Source organism: Erythrolamprus reginae, chromosome 1 (assembly GCF_031021105.1).
Source record: "Erythrolamprus reginae isolate rEryReg1 chromosome 1, rEryReg1.hap1, whole genome shotgun sequence".
Classification (NCBI taxonomy): Eukaryota; Metazoa; Chordata; class Lepidosauria; order Squamata; family Dipsadidae; genus Erythrolamprus; species Erythrolamprus reginae.
Window position 1 is genome coordinate 47,992,790 of NC_091950.1, and position 16,241 is coordinate 48,009,030.

Sequence of the window (16,241 nt, forward strand, 5' to 3'; positions counted from 1 at the left end):
AACATTATCCAAATTAGGCACAATTTAAGTAAGAGTGGGCAATGGTTTTAGGTTGAAGCCACATTCAGACTTCAGTAATATGCTAAGAACTATACCCTAAAAGGAAAGGTAACAAAAAATTAGCATGTGGTAAAAGAGGAAAATGAGCACAATGAAAGAGAAAGTGAACAAGGACAAATCTATGGACAACCAAATGTTTCCAAGAAGACTACTCTAAAAGCTTTTTCAGACAGGATAACATACAATTTTCCATTTCTATAAAAAAAGTTATTTTTCTCACTTCTAGTCCATCACAATAAAAAACAATTAGCATTACACAAAACCAAATAAAATATATATGGTGCAAGCTTCCATAAAAAAGACAAAACACACCAACTATAAAAACACAAATAATAACATAAATGTGAAAGATGGCATACTAAAATCAGAGAAAGGCTCTCGTAAACAACTCCAGCTTTAGAAGCTTCTAAATCACTTCATCTTTAAAAGAAGAAATCTAATCTGATCTCTTCTGAGAGACTGCTTGGTAGGGCTGGCATACTGAAAAGTAATGCCTCCTCACCTCAGCTCCCCAAACTTCCTAAAATATGAGATCTATAAGTTTCTCACTGTTGAACCTGTTGAAATTACACTTTTGCACAACCAAAAACAAATCTGTCAAGCAATAAACCTGATCTAAAACAATGCAATTTTAGAGATAGATTACTTTCAAATACATGAAAGATGAAATCTGCTATAATTATATAATGTTGCAATTGGCAACATGTATGGAATTCTTTTATGGATTTAATGCATTTAAAGTATTTCAAAAGCATTAACATGGTGGCTCCCTCCCTATGGAACATCATCTCTGCAGAGATAAGACTGGTTCCCACTTTGACAATCTTTCGTAAGGCCCTGAAGACCGGGTTTTCCAATGGGCCTAGCAACCCCATAAGATCATCAAATGGCTTAGGTACTTAATATTGCCAGAAGGACTAGGGATTATTGCTTTTTTACTGCTTTTTATATTGAGGTTTTTATTCTTGTAAGCTGCATTGAGTGAGAGTGAGTTGGACAGCCACATAAATTTTCGCAAATAAATTCAGTCTTGTAAAGTCCTCAACTTACAACACTTTGTTTAGTAACCGTTTGAAATTACAACAGTACTGAAAAACTGACTTTATGTTCATTTTTCACACGTATGACTGTTGCAGCATCTCATGGTCATGTGATCAAAATTCAGATGTTTAGCAACTGACTCATACTTATGACAGTTGCAGTACAGTGGTGTGTTCTTACTGGTATAACTAGGAGACTCCATTTTGGTAGCAGCCACCATATTGCGCAATTTGTTTATGACCACTCCGGTGCCGTCATTTTCAAACGGTGCCATTTTTTCCTGAATTTTGGGGCCTTTACTGCTTCCTGCGCATGCACAGAAGCAAAATTGTGTGAGGGGATGCTCGCATGCATGAGATTTTGGCAATTGTTTGCTTTCATGCATGCGTGGAAGCAAAACAATTGCCGAAATCGCGTGTGCGTGAGCATCCTCTCACAAGATTTTGGTGTGCTTTTGCTTCCTGCGCAGCATATGTACCAGTATCCAGGTAAGTGCAACCCTTCACTGTTGCAGTATCCTGAAGTCATGGGATCACCTTTTGCAACCTTTTGATCAGCAAAGTCAATGTGAAAGCCAAATTCACTTAATAACCATGTTACTAACTTAAATGCAGTGATTCACTTAACAACTGTGGTAAGAAAGGTCATAAAATGGGGCAAAATTCACTTAACAAATGTCTCACTTAGCAATATAAATTTTGGGCTCAACTGTGGCTGTAAGTCTATGACTACCAATATAGCCAGTATTAAATATTACAAAAATGTTATAAGGGTTAAAAGAAGCTGTTTACAAAGTAGCTTTAAATATTATACCCCTAATCTCTATAATACATTAGCTGCATTTTTATCTAGTTATAATTTTTCCAGCTTTTTAATTAAAACGGTTTATTTATGTTAACCATAATACAAGTTTACAGTACTTTCCAAGACAGAATAGAATGTTTATTACATAATTTGAAAATAGCGAAAGGGGAAAAATTATTTTCCAATGAACCACTGGCGATGCAACAACTTTTAAGGTTGTTTTATGTATGTATGCATGTATGTATGCATGCATGTATTTATTTATTGGATTTTTATGCCACCCCTCTCTAAGGACTCGGGGCGGCTCTTTTTTTTTTTTTTTTAAGGCAATTAAAACAAATCTATATTTTCTGTGATCAAACATCTATTTCCACATCAGTAATCAAACCCAGAAAATAAACTGATAACAAGTTTTCTAAAATATTTAATTACTCTAATTCCTCTACATAGTATCAAATTTATAAACACTTCATCCTCTTAAGAACAATCTAAAGCATTTTTTTTACTTTATATTGGTTCTAAAAATTGAACATCAATTTCCCTTTCACCTCCCTTCAAGAGAGGAATGGAAACAGCTCTTTCATATAGTTTTGATTCCTATTGCCTTATGTGCTGAGCTACTCGTTCTTATCTTTAAAATAATCCTGAAATATATGGGAAGCATGTTTTTACGCTGTACCATATATATTCTGAGATTTAAAATTAAAACATGGATATCAAAGCATGGCTTTGAAGCAGATCAAAGAAATGGAGTCAGAAGAGTAACTGCGCTAATCCACATGTCCAAAGGGAATTCAGCCTACAATAAGAAGCCAGACACTGCATTACAGAGTACAATTTAACACCCCAAGGGCACTGAGGAAAGTAAGAGAAATAAACAGATAAAATAAGAAACAAAAGGAAAGAAAAATAGGTGCGTATTTGGTTAGATCCTTATAGGGAACTCCTTAAGTAGAAAATGAAAGCAACTTTTTTTTTAAGAAGCTTCTACTATACACACTACTATATAGTATATGCTGATCTTCATTTTATAAATCTCTTCATTTTTTAAAAAAATGTTAGATATGTTCCATATTCTTGTTACATACTTAAAGGTTTAATTTGAAATTGCAAACAATAGAAAAAGCTAATGACCTAGTTTTTATTAGCCTTCTTATTCTAAACCATTTTCTTTTCACTTTAAAAAAAAGCCACAAGTACAATATGATTATTAAAATATTAATATTTTACAGTTGATCTTTTTATTTTAATAGTTTCATATACAACCTTCATTTAGCAATTTCAAAAACGTCATATTAATTCTATACATCAATCCTGTTATCAGGCACATGGAAATAGATTACTGCAATACAATACTGTATAGAAATGTTATTCAATGCTGACTTTCTAAAATTGATTGCATTAAATTTTGGCATATAAACTTTGCTAAATTGGTATCCATTAGAGTCAGACTATTCCAAGGTTCAAGCCTGATATCATATTTTTTCTGGTCAGCAATTTGCTCGCTCCAATACAGTTACTGGTTTATAAACACATTAAGGCTTTGCCTAATGAATCTGTTTGACCTTTACTGTTTGTTATTCTTTTTATCATTCCATGACTTATAACTCAATTTTTAATTATTACCAGACTTTTCTTACCAGAAAAGATATTTTCTATAATATTGTATTATTTAAATTTATACTTTTATTATTTATATATATGGTTTCAAAAATAGCTCACAAAAACATATTCCATTTATAACTTTTTGGTATAAATGCCTACTTAAACATATTAACTGCCAAATTTATGTAAATAACCAGTGAGTAAACATGAGTTTAATTTTTACTTTATGTTGGTATCAGGCAGTTGAGTTTGACTTTTGCTACAGCCTTCCTAAATTTCATTAAATTTCTCCACCCAAACTATTCCATATTGCAAAAGAGAATAAATACTTCTGGACAGTTCTTTAAAACTCATACATCAGTAGCCTAAAGCAGAAGATCCAGCTTTCTTTTAGCTATTAAAAATTTAGCTGTATAAATTATTAAATAAGCTGAATCCTATCAAGATTATCCATCATAACGCATACAGATAATAAGCTTTGCTATTACATTTTTCCCATCCAAATCTTCTAGCCATAAAAAAGCCTTTTAGGGGGGAAAAGCCTGATGGTTCAACCTACAAACTCAAAACACAGAAAAATGGAAAACAGAACTATCATTTTTGTGATCTCATTTCAGGAAAAAGCAAAAAAACCCACAAAAATCCGCACAAATCCCAGAAATATCCATATATTGAAGAAAACAAAGGTAAAGCATAGAATGTAAAAAAAAACCCAATTATCCAATAAAAAGATGTCAGGAAAACAATACTTTCATATCTATATATATGGATAATGATATCCATTAAAAATCTACTAATTTTATATATATATACAAATCTATGTTATGTAAAGTTGTGAATGGTTCATGCAAGCTTTTAATAAGTTTAAAAATTGTAAAGCCAACCTGAACTGACCATAACTATACAGATCCAAATATTCTAAAGGATCACAGTTCATTATTCTACCAGATGCCCTCATTCCTGGATGTTGTCAGGCCCAAAATTGCAACACAAAATTGTCAAAAGCAGGGGAAAAACAGTGAGCACAAGTGGGGGGAAGTGGGAGGGGGCATGTCAGAGAAACACACTAGTTCCTTCCTCTTCAGTCTCCCTTCCTCAATTAGCTTCTTGGAAGAGCAACATCAGCAGCAAAATAAAGGATGGCTGTTGTCCTCAGATATTAGTCCCAGCACTTATATACACTTAAATCAGCCTTTTCTTATAGAATGATAAGGCAACTGAAGACACTTTACACACAGAATTGCTATCAGCATCCTATGTCCAGTCCAATTGTTTTAATTGCTTGATAGCTGTTTTTTAGATTGTTTCATTGTTTTGGGGAGCTTTTATGTTATTTTTATCTGCATTTGGCTGTGAGCCGCCCAAAGTCCTCTGGGAGAGGGACGGCATATAAATCCAGATCATAAACATACATACACATACATATACACGTGTGTGTGTGTGTGTGTGTGTGTGACATGTTTTTGCTGAATTTGAAAATTAAGGGAGACTAGGATAATCTATTTTCGACAGGAAAAAAACCATAGATAGATTAGATAGGTAGGTAGGTAGGTAGATAGATAGATATATTATATATATACATATCCTCTGTGTGGGAATATTCAATCTCATTTCCAGACCTGATTTTTCTTCATCCTCTCATCTGTAGAGATTCTCAGTCATTCAGGCCATGGCTATCCCAAAGGTGCTTTTTTCGGGATGCAACTGGACTTTCTTGTGTAAGGTTTTTTTTCCCCTTTGATTTCCAGAGGAAAAAAATTGGTGACTACAGGAAGAACCAGGAACACTTACTCAGGTGACCCTGAAGACACAGATAAATCTCCAAGTGCTTCAACGACCCTATAAAAAGGATGCAAAGGACCATCTGCCCGCAAGGAATATAACTCCTTCCATCCATTCCCCCCCACCTATCCTGTCAAGAGCTGAAGAAGCTTCTTGGATGAGAAGGGAAACGTCTTCAAAGGGAAAAAAGAAAACACCCCAAGAAAGTCCAGTTGCCTCTGAGGGGGGCGGTAGAGCCACCTTTGGCTCTTCATCTTCATCAGATGCTCCGCTCAACCCGCCCCAGTGTGACAACATCCCTTCTTCCATCACCCACCCATGACCCTATCCACTCCCACACACGGGACCCGTTTCTCGTTTTCGGTGAGCGCCACACTTTTGTCCCTTCTTATCCACTCCCAATTCTACACGTACACCCGAGGCTCTTCCCACAGCAGCTGCCACCGCGCCTTGGCCGCTTAGCATTTTTTTTTTTTTTATGGGCGGCAGGCCGCCGGGTTCCCTTGGTGGCGAAAAAAAGGGGGGGATGCTGAGGAAGGCGGCGGGGACCAAGACAGATACTCACCCCTGCTCCTGACTTCACCGCCCGGGGTGGAAAGACCGGGCTTGTCAATCACGGGGCGGGGGCGACCCCGACACCGCCGTTGCCCCCCCTGCGCCTCCTTTTCCCTCACCGCCGGGAGACCAATTTCTTCCCGGCTTCCCAAGCCTTGACTGACGGACTGACCAGCCTTAGCCCCACCCCTCTCCTCTCCGAAAATGGCGGTCCCTCCCGGCCCCACAATTCCGCGCGTGCCCAACAGCAGCCATGATGTCACTGAGATCCGAGAAAGCGAAGGGATTGCAAAGGGCGGACGAAGAGCTGGGGTGGGGGAAAAGTTGAAAGGAGCGCGAGGGAGGAATTAAGCGAAAGGGCTTTTCCCGCAAACGCGCATGCGCCACGCTGCGGGCGGGAGGGGCGGGGAGAAGCCGGGGTTTGATTGTTGGCCTTATCGATCTTCGTAATTGTTCAGTGGCTCGCGTTTTGTGATGGGACTCCCCTAGGAGTCGGTGTTACTGTCGTTTCGTAAATGCCAATGATGAAACGGGATTCGCGGGAGTAGTGGGGGAAGTAGGATTGCCTCTTGAGTCAACAACCACTTCCTATGTGATGTCTCCCGCCTCCCTTTTTGGGTCTTGAGGCATCTGGCAGAGCCAGGTCTTCAGGCTCCTGCGGAAGGGTGGGAGCCAGTTTGACCTTAGGGGGTAAGAATGTTCCACGGGGCACATATTTATTGTTACATAAATTCAGATCCACTCCGTTGTTCTGGCTCTCAATGCACTGCATCAAATAACAAGAATAGCAATAGTATTAGTAAGGGGTGTAAATAAGTGCACCAAAGTGCTTTCTGTCGTCTGTCCTAATATTTCTCTTGTACTAGTATCAGGTATATAAATATTGTTATATCTTTGTATACAGTACTACCAATTAGCGTTTGATTTAATTAATTAATTAAATATTCTTTATTGGCCAAATGTGATTGGACACACAAGGAATTTGTCTTTGGTGCATGTGCTCTCAGTGAACAGAAAAGACATACATTTGTCAAGAATCATGAGGTACAACACTTAATGATTGTCATAGGGTTCAAATAAGCAATGAGGAAATAATATTAATAAAAATCTTAAAAATACAGGCAACAAGTTACAGTCATACAGTCATAAATGGAAGGAGATGGGTGATATAAATGATGAGAAAAAAACTACTAGTAGTGCAGACTTAAATAGTTTGACAGTGTTGAGGGAATTATTTGTTTAGTAGAGTGATGGCGTTCGGGGAAAAACTGTTCTTGTGTCTAGTTGTCTTGGTGTGCAGTGCTCTGTAGCGACGTTTTGAGGGTAGGAGTTGAAACAGTTTATGTCCAGTTTATGTCCAGGATGCGAGAGGTCAGTTATAAGTGACTTAGACTTACATACCGCTTCACAATGGTTTTACAGAGTCAGCATATTACCCCCAACAGTCTAGGTCAGTGATGGCGAACCTATGACACGTGTGTCAGCACTGATACGCATAGCCATTTTCGGTGACACGCGGCCGGAGAAACGGGGAGCTTTAGGGAGTGGCCAAGATGCAAATCTCCCCACTTTCCAATTTCCCACCGACTGCAAGCAGGTACAGCAAGCGCAATTATTATTATTATTTTTCCTCTCCCCTTAATTTTGTTTTGCACTAATTAAAAAAAAATTGCGCCGGTTGCAATTTTAATTTCACTCCCAGGGCTATTTACCCGGGGATCCTACTTTGCTTACATTAAACTGCTCATCCCGTAAACAAATATCACTCCGCCAGGAAATCTACTCCAACCTCCCCTCCCCTCCTTCGCTTCTTTCCCTCCACGAGCAGCGTGCGGTGTCCCCTCCCCTTGGGTCGATCGCATCTGGGAGGGCGGAATAACTTAATTGCCGTTTCCTCTTATAGCTGTTACAGGAGACGGTGCTAAGGTAAACCCTTACCGGTTTAAATGTAAAGGATGAGGGGTTATTAATTTGAAAAAAAAAATCATGCCAGGATCGCAAAAAAGAGAGTCCGAAAAAAGAACTGCGTGGACGTCGCACCGTTTGCTTCCTCCTTTGGCGGCTCGTAACTAGATTTTTACAACCCCCGCCCCCCTTGATAAGCTTTTTCTTGAATCTGACCAGTTTGGGGGGTCCCCCCCCGCCCAGGAAAGAGTTGCAGCAGGAAAGCAGCGCATTTGAAAAGCGCGCTGCTTTCCCGTAAAGCCGGCTTTCCTGGCTGGCACAGGGCTTTCCCGGGCAGCTGGCTTGAACCTTGTGCCGGTTAGCAAAGCCGTCTGCCCGCCGGAGATGTGGAGAGAAAGAAGGGAAAGAGGAGAGGAAAGAAGGAGGGAGGGAGGGAAGGGAGAGAAAAGTGAACGAGAGGGAGAGAGAAAGGGAGGAAGAGAGGAAGGAAGAGATAAATATAAAGGGAGAGAGGGAGAAAGAGGGAGGGGAAGAGGGGAAGGAAAGAAAATAGAGAGAGAAAGAGAAAAGTGGAAGGAAGAGAGAAGGAAAGAAAGGAAGGGAGAGAGAGAGAGAAGATAGGAAGGAAGAGAGAGAGTGAGAGAGCAAGAAGGAAAGAGTGAGAGATGAGAGAGGAAGGAAGAGAGTGAGAGTGTTTTTTTCTCAAGGTGACACACCACCCGAGTTATGCTCAGTTTTTTGGCGAATTTTGACACACCAAGCTCAAAAGGTTGCCCATCACTGGTCTAGGTCCTCATTTTACACACCTTGGAAGGATGGAAAGCTGAATCAACCTTGAACCTGGTGAGATTTGAACTGGTGTACTATAGCCAGCAGTCAGTAAAAGCAGCTTGCAATACTGCACTCTAACCACTGTACTGTATAGCCTCAAGGAACCAAGTGTGTGTGTATGTGGTGGTGGTGGATATCTGCTATTTTCAAAGTGGAGGAAAAGAAGAAAAAATGGTGAAAGGGGCACATAGAATGATGACCAATAATTTAAAAGCAGTAGTTAGGTGTGATAACATTTTTATACTGAGTGGGTTAATATATTCAATCAGATGTATGACTAAACGAAAAATAAGAATTTTTATCCTAGTACATATGATACTATCTTGATAATTTAGGGAAGCTGAAAAGTATTTTTCAGTTCTTTACCTTTACCTTTTGAGAATATTCTTTCTCGTCACTCAAACCACTGTACATGCCTATTTAAATTATTATTAAATTATGATCCACAAACATGTCAAGAATAATGGATTTGTTAATCTTTTATGGTATTGCAAAGTTCTTCGCTGTTTTGTGGCCAACAACACTACCATACTAGAAAATATTTCTGATATCTCAGATCCCAGGACTCCTGGTTCATTATTTTCTTCATTTTAGCTCTCAAATTTTCAAATTCCAAGTTTTTTTATCCTGGCAGACTACCTTTTTTCCTAATATGCTCTTGCAACACAATGAAGCATTAAAATGTAGGGAAAGTGTGTTTAATGTGTTTAAAAATACATATTAATCTAGAAGGTTGTACATGTTTTTGTGTTTACCAATAATAAAAACATTCATTTTACTTAATAACTATTCTATTAAATATTTAAAATCATGACACTATCAGGTCAATACAATCCATCTACTGGAGGATAGAAGCATTCCTGTTTCTATTTTCCTTACCTGTTTTTGAAGACAGTGCTGTCTTTGGAAAGAAAGAAAAGAAGTAGGAAAGTACAAAATGTTTGTCAGAAAAACTGGATCAGAAAAGAAGACAGCAAAAGGTTGGTGCATGTAACTGGGAGAGAAGGCAGCTGGGTGAAAATGCTTGCTGAACCTGTTCAGGAGCGAACAAATGCTTGCTGTTGTTCCTGAGTCTTCACCGTTGTAATTTTGGTGGCTGAAAAAATGCTTGTAAATAGAGCACTACCTGTAAACACTTACAGTAATGTACAGTAATGGGGAAAAATAGTGATTGGGTTATGGGACCTGACCTTTGGTTGTATGTAATTTATATATATGATATATAAATTTTATTTATATATTCAAAAGTTTATATAATCTTTTTCTCTCATGGCAATTCATCTCATATTCCTTTTAGATGCTACGTTTCTAAAATGCTAGTTGCTTTATATATTATTTTGGACATACCAGTTGCTTGCCCTACATCTATTTTTTTATTAAATGATTTGTTGTCTGTAGATAACACCTGCCTACCAACCAAAGTGGCTGACATTATAACTTACAAGCTCCCTGAAAATCATAAGGGAATATTTCACAGTTGCCTTGGAAGGTAACTTGGGATTATTTTAAAAATAAAAGGATGGAACTATACCAAAGAAGCATAAACATCCACATTAAATTGCACAATCTTACCTTTGGTTAAATAGAAAAAAATAAATAATAAAGGTCCAGGTTTTTTTTTCCATTTTAGAGAGCTTGGACAGTAGTGGATCACAAAACATTTAGAAGTTAATAATGGGCACACAACATGTCTAAGCAGATAATGATTTATTCTACTAAATCACCAACCAGATGTTTTTGGAACAAAATTTCTAGGAAGAAAAAATGGGCTCTAAATTTTTTCTTCGATTGTGTGAACCATGTCAGTATCTACATAGAACTCCAAATATCCCCATACTACACTTACTATATCTTGCAGATGCTTTTTACAGGCTTGTCAGCTATCTGCAAGGATATCTGGCTGACTCCTTAAGTGTAGGAAAAGTAAATAAAAGTTTATCCCTCTGAGACGCTAGCATGTTTTGCTAAAGATTTCACTATTAAAGGTTTACCTTGGAGCTATTAAAAACTGATTTTAAAAAATTCTTTCCTCTTTACCTCCTATATTCAACTGTAAAACATTAATATTACACCTCAGTTGTAGTGTACATCTACAGAATGATCCCTTCAATCCCATCTGTCCATTTCTTTTTGTCTTTTTAACATTTGTGTTGCTGAGTACCGTATTTAAATGATTGCTACTGAGAGACATGGAGGTCATCTGTGTAATGTTATGCAGCAGAATAGAAAAATGAAGCCAATACACCCAAAATCCACAAGAAACTATTCAGCCTCATCTTCCTGTGTCAAAGGCAAAGCCTTCAAATTCTTCCCATGTACAAGGCAAGCCTAACATTAAGTAGTTGATTTTTTTTTTGAGTGAAGTTTTGAATTAGTTGTCTTTTGTTCGCTTGTTCAGATCTTTTTTATGACTGTTCCTTACAGTTTGCTCACATTTAGTTGTGAATGGCGATAATGAAATTTGAGAATACAACATTTCTTATGAATCATTCAACAAATGAATCAATTAGGGCAGGGAAATAAATTGTCACAGCAAAATATGAAGGAATTTGAATTATGCTTTCAATCAATACGCATAGCAAAAGCTCTAGCTAAAAAAGAAAACAATTAACTTGACAACAAAACAGGAAGGAAATACTGACTCAAATTATTTGTCTTTCTAGGTAGCCCAATAAAAACATTGGGTTCAGGAAATGACTGCTAGGATTTGATATATTTGATTTAGTATGTAATGAAGTATTTTTTAAATAATTCAGTAAAGATAGACTAAACACTGATGTTGGCTAATGGCTATAACTAGTGGGAATGATAATTTGGAAACATTCCCATTTTTTGAGCAGAGACAATATATTCATCCTGTGCTTCATCAGCTTTAAGCTTACTCTGTATAGGTATACAGCTTTTGTGTAAAAAGTCTTGTAATCTCAGGATAACATGGTCTATTTTTATATATGATTCCAAAGTAGATTACTCAGCAGATGATAGCACCAAGTCAATTTTGTTTGTGGTTCAGAAGCTAAGGTCTAGTTACTACTTAGATGGCAGATTACCAGAACTGTGAACTAGGTTGGAAAGTAAAACATGTACAACCCTGGATGAAGGCTGTTAACAAAATATTTTCTGTACTTTTTCCAATAAAATTGTGTAATATCATCGTCTGCATGTATCCATAAGAAGTCAAGTTTGACTCAAGGACATCTTTGTATTTAGACGAACTGAACACATTGAGGGAAGTTTCCAGGCTTTATTTTAAAACAATACAGGTATTATGCTGTAAAGATTACATATGCATATCTGTAGTTGATAATGAGTGCTGTTCTTTTTACAAAGCAACCACTCTCCCCACACTTCTAGCTTAAAAAAAATTACATAGCAAGAGCCTATTACCTGGGAGTGAGAGCTAGTGAATTCATTGGAACTTACTAATGAATAAGCATGGATTGCTGAGCTTCATCTTTATTCAGTGAAACTGCCTATTTGTATATATGTTGTGAGAGGAAATATCTTTTCATCACATCTGGAAATAAATTAACTTTACAAACAGTTCCATTTGCAGACAATAAATTTTTAATTATTATTTTTAATCGACCCCTGTACTTTTTGGGGATTGTGACCTCTGGCTACTATATAAAACTACATTTTTAACCTACATACAGATGCACATTTACAAGTTTATCGCATGTACACATTTACTAAAAAAGATGATCAGTATATAATGAGGAACTATCTAATCTTCCTTTCAGCCAGGATGACTTAAAGGCAGAGTCATTTCTTTTTGATTGAGCGATATTTAAATGTTAAAAAATTAAAAAAATGGAACAATGCTTGTTAGTTAGAATCCATTGAGGACATAATGTGGAAATGCTTATGCTGTAAATTTTTGTTGGTCTTTAAATTTGATTTTACTGATTTTGATGCAATAGTTAAACAAACATTGTGACACTTTTTACACTCAAATTATTTTCACTCTAGAAGTTTCACTATACTAATATCTGATGTGTAGCCTGAAAAACACCCCATAAAAAGATTCCACTAATAAGATTTCATGCATGACTGGACAGCAGCGCCTGTAACAGTGTTTCTGAAAGTTGGTACAGCAACTTTAAAATGTGTGGACTTCAATTCCCAGAATTCCTCAGCCACTAGGGCTGCCTGGCTAATTCTAGGAAAGTCCTCCTAGACTTTCCACATTAACCACAAGCATTAATGTTTCCAATTTTGAAAATCGTTGATGTACACAATGGTCATCTCACAATTCTGCTTTTTCAGAAGAGTATTCAAAAATAAAACAATAACATTTGGTGCACACTGTATTTGTGGACAGGTAAAAGAATGATATACAGTACTTTAGAATTTATTTGGATCAGACCATAATTATTATTAATAAAGCAGATTATAGTTTTTCTACTAGATCCAATTGGGTTTATAGCGCAATCTTCTTCTACTGAGATTCCAGATTCAACAAAGTTATACCGTTATATCTGAGGCCAAGTGGTATCTGTGTTGTCTCACATTAGCAGGAAATTGGGAAAAAATAATCACACACCATCCTTTTCAGACTCTCTTTTTTATTTGGAAATGAGACAACTGGTGGGTTAGAAATGAGGAGTGAGGAGTGGTAATATAACAATTGAAACACTAAGACACTGACAATAATACATAATGAAAGCGCTCTTTTACAGAATTAAAAATACAGTACAGTACTCTAGTTTATAAGCACATTCTGTAATAGCAGTTTCGATCACACAGACATTCGTAAAAGCTTTTAGTTTAGCCTTAGTCAACTTCTTCCTTCTCTCTCCTCCTCTTTTATCTCAGTGAAATTAATACTTCAATGTATAGCAGGAAATAAAAGACATTCTTGGAATGCAATAGCAATTTCCTATCAGATTAAATACAATGTAGAATTTATAAACAAGATGCTTCATAATAGAACTCACAATCTTATAATAATATTAGACATTTAAAAAAAATTTTAACTTCAACTGGAAATCAAACATTTATTTTTGTTATTTCTATGGAGAGTCAATGTCAGAGATACTACCCTTATTTGGTTTGGATATTACAGCAGCAAATCATTTCTGAAAAATCCGTACAGTATTCTGAATATATGATACAGTATCAGTAATTATAATGCAAAAGCTGCTTGGATCAGAATTATCTTTACCTAAGGATTACAAAAGAATGCAAGATACAGGAGTTAGAAACATAGAAGATTGACAGCAGAAAAAGACCTCATGGTCGATCTAGTCTGTCCTTATACTATTTCATGTATTTTATCTTAAGATGGATATATGTTTATCCCAGGTATGTTTAAATTCAGTTATTGTGGATTTACCAACCAAGTCTGCTGGAAGTTTCTTCCAAGCATCAACTACTCTTTCAGTAAAATAATATTTTCTCACATTGCTTCTGATCTTTTCCCCAACTAACCTCAGATTGTGCCCCCTTGTTCTTGTGTTCACTTTCCTATTAAAAACACTTCCCTCCTGAACCTTATTTAACCATTTAACATATTTAAATGTTTCGATCATGTCCCCCCCTTTACCTTCTGTCCTCCAGACCATGCAGATTGAGTTCATTAAGTCTTTCCTGATAAGTTTTATACTTAAGACCATAGTTCCCTCTAAGATGAGCAGTGAGCAATCGCTCACTTAAAAATCATCATCAACTCACAAACCTGCCCAGAAGCCGAGAGGGAAAGAGTGAGAGGGAAGGAGAGAGAGAGGAAGAGAGAGAAACAGATAGAAAAAAGAGAGGAAGGAAAAGAGAAAGAAAAAGAATGGGAGTAAGGAAGAGAGAAAGAAAATCAAAATCTAGTTTGAAACTAGCTCAACTATTTAAGTGGCATTTTGATATTGATAGAGTTGCCCTATTATGAGCTCACTGTTATAGACACACAGTATAGTATTTTATTTTGAAATTCTCTGAGGCAAAACAGGGTGGGTTTGTCTGTCTGTCTGTCTGTCTGTCTGTCTGTCTGTCTGTCTGTCTGTCTGTCTGTCTGTCTGTCTATCTATCTATCTATCTATCTATCTATCTATCTATCTATCTATCTATCTATCTATCTATCTATCTAATATTTCTGTGTCGCCCAGTCCCGAAGGGACTGCCGCTCAGACACTATACTTTTCCGTCCACCCCAAAAAAAAATTAGAGGGAACACTGCTTAAGACTTTCCATAATTTTTGTAGCCCGTCTTTAGACCCATTCAATTTTATCAATATCCTTTTGTAGGTGAGTTCTCCAGAACTGAACACAGTACTGTATTCCAAATGTGGTCTCACCAGCACTAGCATGATTGGCTCAGGAATTCTGGGAGTTAAAGTCCACAAGTCATACAAGAGCTAACTTTGCCTACCCATGTTCTAAGACATCGGCCTCTGAGATCACTGGAGCTGAATCCCTACAGCTGGAAGCAATGCTATATCCATCCATAGTATTATATTGTGAGCTGTCTTCTAAGAAAACTGAACAGAAGTAGCTATTCAAATGGTCGGTGACCTCCTTATTCCCATTAATGTATGTATTATCCCCAGTACTACGCTTTGTGATGCTGCAGTTTTTCTTCTTCCTATCACTTTTATCCCCCTTCTTTACAGATTTGGCAATTTCTTCTTTTGAGGCTTTAGCAGCATATATTATCTGTTCCTCCCCAGCCTAATATGTGAATGGTCTGTGTTTGAATTCAAACTGCCAATGAAATTGCCCCTTTCCCACCTTTCTCTTCCTTCCCAGCCAGTAGTACCTCCCCAATCTCTTTGAATTCAAAAAATAGAAATGGCTAAAAAGCACTACCTTTCTCTCCTCCTTCTCTCACTAGGTCTCAGGTCCCAGTCAGGAGCTCTTGCCCTGGCCTCTGTGAACTGAAAGTGCAATTGAAAATGGCTTTTCCCCTCCTTTTTTCCCTTCCCAGTCTAGTTCCTCCCCAGCCTAATATGTGAATGGTCTGTGTTTGAATTCAAACTGCCAATGAAATTGCCCCTTTCCCACCTTTCTCTTCCTTCCCAGCCAGTAGTATCTCCCCAATCTCTTTGAATTCAAAAAATAGAAAATGGCTAAAAAGCACTACCTTTCTCTCCTTCTTCTCCCACTAGGTCTCAGATCCCAGCCAGGAGCTCTTGCTCTGGGCCTCTTTGAAATGAAAGTGAAAGGATTTGAAGAATCTAGGCAATTTGGTTTTTTTAAAAAGGATGGGGGGTTAATGGCGTAAAATTAAAAAACAACTTGCCAGTGAAGAATTTCTGAAATATAAGTTTACATGAAGTCCTATAGTTTTTTAATGTATTAGGTGTGGCTGTAGATTTTTAATATATTAGATTTGTTTTGTATGCTTTGTTTCTATATTTATTCTATATTCTGTGAGCCGCCCCAAGTTTTTAGAGAAGGGCGGCATACAAATCTAATAAATAATAATAATAATAATAATAATTATTATTAGATTATCTAACAAAAAGATTGCCATGCACAGTAATGGCTTTATTTTTCTAGTGGACAATATAACTGCCTGTCTGTGCATATACATTCTGAGTATACAGATCCCCTATTCCATCAGGAACTACAAGCATCTGCAAAAGATCTGCTCTAGGGGGAGATAAAATCAGCCAGACCTATTATTAGAATACTAATGGCTGCAGGAGATGGAATGGATAATAGAA

General features: G+C 37.1%; 1 protein-coding gene across 11 annotated transcripts in view; it reads right to left on the bottom strand.

The window, feature by feature from the left end:
* Positions 1-6,049, bottom strand: part of KLC1 (kinesin light chain 1) — a 45,933-nt gene extending 39,884 nt beyond the window's left edge. For 8 of the 11 annotated variants that reach the window (XR_011559077.1, XR_011559076.1, XM_070751584.1 and 5 more), the window contains exon 1: positions 5,858-6,008. The gene's annotated coding sequence lies outside the window, so the exon portion shown is untranslated. Of the gene's footprint in view, positions 1-5,857 lie in introns of all 11 variants that reach the window. The other 3 variants (XR_011559083.1, XR_011559084.1, XM_070751580.1) reach the window with 3 other exon arrangements.
* Between the last annotated feature and the right edge of the window lie 10,192 nt (positions 6,050-16,241).